Below are 5,498 nucleotides of genomic sequence, written 5' to 3' on the forward strand. Positions count from 1 at the left end.
AAAAAAGTGCGGTCACCCCATAAAACCATATATTTTCGGAAAGTACACATTCCTGCGAATCCAAATTGGGTATGCATGTCTTTGTACACCAAAGTATCAAGCCGCAAACGATTCCTAAATTTGGTGATTTTGGTGACATTTCCAAAAGTCACCTCAAAATTTTCACCCTGCGGCATTGTATGTCCCACATACTTTTAGGTATCAAGAGAAATCACCCCAAATATGAAAGATTAGGGTCCTCTGAACAGTTTGATGCCCAATATGTATAGGTGTACCCAAGCACGTGGCATATAGGGGCCCCAAAACGATTACCCCCATATGGTCTGTCATTTCAGGTACTGCAAAATCAACACATTTACATCGTTTTGGGAGGGGGGCAAAGGTAGAAAAAAGTAAGTTCACCCCATAAAACCATATATTTTCGGAAAGAACACATTCCTGCAAATCCAAATCGGGTATGGATGTCTTTGTACTCCAAAGTACCAAGCCGCAAACCATTTCTAAATTTGGTGATTTTGGTGACATTTCCAAAAATCACCTCAAAATTTCCACCCTCTAGCATCGTAGTTCCCACATACTTTTAGGTATCAAGAGAAATCACCCCAAATATGAAAGCCTGGGGTCCTCTGAACAGTTTGATGCCCAATATGTATAGGTGTACCCAAGCACGTGGCATATAGGGCCCCAAAACAAAGACCCCAAAATGGTCTGTCATTTCAGGTACTGCAAAATCAACACATTTACATTGTTTTGGGGGGGGCAAAGGTAGAAAAAAGTGCGTTCACCCCATAAAACCATATATTTTTGGAAAGTACACATTCCTGCAAATCCAAATTGGGTATGCATGTCTTTGTACTCCAAAGTACCAAGTCGCAAGCCTTTACTAAATTTGGCGATAAAAGCAACTGTTTTTACATTTCTAAAAATCGCCTAAAAATATTGCAATTGGCCGCATTTATCTCACCCAATTTCTTACATACAATTGTAAAACAACATAAATATTGATGCCAAGGGTCTAATGAACAGTTTGATGCCCAATATGCATAGATATACCAAGGCAGCTGGCATGTGCGGACCCCAAATAAAAATAGTGAATATGAGTTTTCTCCGCTGCCGATTCGCCTTCTGTGAACATAGACCCTTGACTTCATATTATGTGCCTCAAGACCCTCCTAACAGCAATGACCCCCAAAAACCATATATTTTTGGAAAGTACACATTCTGCCGATTCCAACAAAGATAACGACGTCTTTCTACACGAAACTACCAAACTGCAAAGCTTTTCTAAACATATAGGTTTTTACAACATTTCTGAAAATCGCCTAAAAATGTTGCAGTTTGCCGCATTTATCACAAACAATGTTTTACGTACAAAGAAAAATCTCTCTAAATATGGACGTCAGAGGTCTAATAAATAGTTTGATGCCCAATATGTATAGATTTACCAAAGTATGTGTTGTGTATGGACCCCAAATGAAAAACGTGCCTATGAATTTTCACGCTAGCCAACTAAGCTGCAGAAAAGAGAACCCTAACTGTACATTATGTGCCGTAAGACCCCCAAACTGTAAAAAGACCCCCAGAAACCCATATATTTTTGGAAAGCACATATTTTGGCGGATCAAACTAAGTAAAATCTATCTTTCTATACCAAAGCACCAAACAGCAAAACTATACTAAAGATACATAAGGAACAATAATGCAGGGATAAAATTGCAATAAAACCACAAAAATAGCGTAAATCAATGAAATAACAAAATAATTGTTCTGACAGCGTAATTAGTGGCTGAAATCGATTATCCAATAGTCACGCTGCCAAAATAACAAGTTTTTAGGCAAAAAAAACAAAAGATAACAGTATAATGAATTCGTAAAAAAAAAAAAAAAACACCTGTTTGTGTATACATATTTGTGCACTAATAAAAGTTATCTGAGTGTGCAAATACATGTAAATAAGTGTAAACTGTACAAAAGGGACCAAGTGTGCTAAAATTAAAAAAATTTTTTTTTAAAAAATTCCAATCTTTACTAAAATGTATAAATGTACTGTAAGTATGTGTAGGTGCAGGTAAGTGTGTAAAAAAACGTGCACTTACCGTTTTTGGAGCAGGAGAATCGCTGTCTTCTTTGGAGGAGTCCTGGCAGCGTGTCTGCAGAGTTGCTGCGCAGCAGGAAGTGCGTGGGCGGCTCTGCAGGCAGGAAGAAGGTGAGTGTAGTAGCAGACACTCCATGCGATGCGTCTGCTACTTTGAAGTCGGATCTACGACAATCGAGTCGCAGATCCTACTTGACAGCCCCCCAGCCTCGTTGCCTAGGGGGCTGTCTTCTCTCCCCACTCTCTGCGGAGGCGGCAAAAGCCGCCGAAGCAGAGAGAGAGCTCAGCTGCCAAAGAACGTACAGTGTACGTTTTTGGCAGCCTGAGCATTTGCCTGCCAGCATGTACGCCGTACGTGCTTGGCAGGCAAAGGGTTAAGCTAATAAAAATTCTTTAAACAAAACAGGGATTGTTTGTCCATATATTGCAATATATTTAAGATGGCCAACTATGAATCAGATGCAAGTTGAGTGCAGGAACTTTCCACACCGGGGATGACTTTGACATCGTTGGCCAGCTTAAATATATTGCAATATAGGGACAAAAAGCCCTGTTTCGCTTAAAGGGTAAGGCATTTTTTGTAGTTAAAGGCACAAAATATTTCAATGTTATTAATATATTGATAATGGGTTGAGTGCAGAGGACCTCTTGTATTTGTGTATAGGCGCCAGCCTATGCGAATGCTTTCATGTATGAGTTTGAAAACAAGCACATATATGGTAACGAAACTTTTCGTACGCATGGTAGCTTTTTTCGGCGCTATATAGACGATATTTTCTTTCTGTGGACCGGTACATCAGAACAACTGGAATTGTACGTTGATTATCTTAACAAACTCGATACACCTGTTAAATTTACTTTGAATTACAGTTCACATGAGATTAATTTTCTTGATGTTCAACTGTATAAATTCAATCAGAAATTGTATACACGACACTATACAAGCCACCATCCTAGGCACCTTATCGAATCACTTCCCAAGTCCCAGATGATGAGAGTAGTACGTATAGACAGTGACCCCAAACAGAAAGAGGCGGATCTGGAGAAAATGGGGCAAAAGTTTCTGGATAGAGGATATCCGAACAAACTAATCAGGGAAACTATCAACACAGTACTGGCCATGAATCAGGAGGATCTATTAAACCATAAAACTAATCGGGTTCAGTCCGAAAACAGTAACAATATGTACTATGTTAGCACATACAACCCCTATAGTAGTGACATAAGGAAATCCATACTCAAACATTGGGAGATAGTGTCCAATGATGAAAGCATAGGCAATAAAGTCCCCCATAAACCTAGATTCAGTTACTCTAGGAACACCAACCTTAAAGAGTATCTTAGTCCATCAGACCCGGTGAGCAAATATACCCAGCCCCAAGCCCAATATTTTTTAAGTACCCGTCCAGGTGTGTACAAATGCACAGGATGTGTGGTATGTGGCACATTGATATTAGGGTCAGAATTTCGACATCCGAGGACTGGCAAAAAATATCTTATCAAACACAGGTTAACTTGCACCTCCCCTATGGTAGTTTACATCATCAAATGCCCATGTGGTCTAATCTACTGTGGTAAGACCATTAGGCCATTAAAGGATAGGATCAACATGCACAGAGCGAGTATCAGGGCAGCATTGGATACCAATCGTAAGGTAGACCCTGGCAAACAGGATATTGCCCAGCAACCAGTGGCTAAGCACTGGCGGGAAGCAGGACATGATCCATCCCAGTTCAAGTGTATGCCTATCGATCGGATACTCAAGCCCCCAGAGGAGGGGATCTTGAGAAACTACTACTGAAAAGGGAGGCATTTTGGATATACAAATTAGACTGTGTGACACCCAAAGCTCTGAACGGACAACTCCAATTGAAGTGTTTTCTGACATAAGTAACCATTGCTTCCTTTGCTATTTTGCTACTTCGGGTTATACATGTTTTCATGGCCTTCCTGTTTCTCCAATTCACAGACATATAATATATCTCTGGGTCTGAATTGAACACTTCCTACTCTGTAAGTAACAGTTGCTTTTCTTTAATTGCTTGTATACATTAGGAAGTTTTTTTGTTACTATGAATCTTTTTGTTACTATGTATCGTTTTTATGGACACTATTGCTATCAGCATTTCTTTGGCTTGATAGGGCAGTGCGAACACTGACACCCAGTGGTGAACCAAAATTATTACACCATGTTCTCCAAATGAACTGAAATGGACACAAGACTTTATGGACTCAAATTACACATTGTATTCACTGTATGACGTCATGTTGGCGCCATAATTCACTCAGGGGGTGGGTATTTAAGCCATTGTTTGTTACACCGCATTATCCTTGAAAAAGGTGGGACCGAAACGTCGGATAAAAATGGGATTTGCTTGAAATAAACACTATTACTTCACATTCAAAACAGTGTGTGCTGATCCATCGTGCTACATATATATATATATATATATATATATATATATATATATACACACTCATGTGGCTGGCCAGTATGTTTCCTAAAAAATCCGAATTTTTAGTGGGGAAAAAACCTTGAATTTTTCGAGATTTTTTATACTCAGAGGATGGAAAATGTCCTAATCCAAAAATCCGGCATAGCCCTACCGAGGTTGTATATAAGTCAATGGAAGAGTTTCCTGTTTGGAAGTTTCTGGGTCTGCACTAGAATTAGCTCAAAAGTCTGACTATTTTGGATTTTTCAGGGCAAAAATCTGGAAAATCAAGCTATTCGGGAAAAACAAAAAAAAATTGTACAATTCGGATTTTCGCTCAATTTTTTCATGTTTGTCCCTGATCTGATTAAACCATGATTTTTTATTAATAAATAAGGTCCAATCATGGATTCTAGTTTGGTCAGACTTTTTTTGGTTAAAATTCGGACTCATAAATTATAAAATGAGTTTATAGAAATGACTGTTCTAAAACAATTTCATAAGAAAAACACTTGCAAAAACAAGTCAACAAGAAGCACTAAAAGATTCTAATTTCAAAGAAAGCTGTTACGGTAAAATGTCTTACCTCTGGTGCAATTATTTTCCACTAGTTTGCTCTAGTTCTGTGAGAGACTAGATAATAATTGTGTTAATTACTGTGGGCTAACTGGAAATATGGGTGAACTGCACACTGAATAAAAAGTTTTTGGTGTGTTTATAACCAAATTAGATATATGTTTAGGTATACTTTAGAGATGTAAACGATGTCAGTACTTGGTATGTGACAAGTGAAAACAAATGTGACAAATATAATGCAAGGTTAAGAAGAAATTTCACTTAGTGAAGGAATTCTGTTGTGGTACTTTTCCACTGGGCTGGCTTACAAGGGGAGGATTGGTACTTGACATGGGAGGAGTTGTTAAGGAATATAAAAAGTCAGCACATGAAGCATTCTGCACAGGATTTTG

The sequence above is a fragment of the Xenopus laevis genome, chromosome 7L (assembly GCF_017654675.1).
Source record: "Xenopus laevis strain J_2021 chromosome 7L, Xenopus_laevis_v10.1, whole genome shotgun sequence".
Classification (NCBI taxonomy): Eukaryota; Metazoa; Chordata; class Amphibia; order Anura; family Pipidae; genus Xenopus; species Xenopus laevis.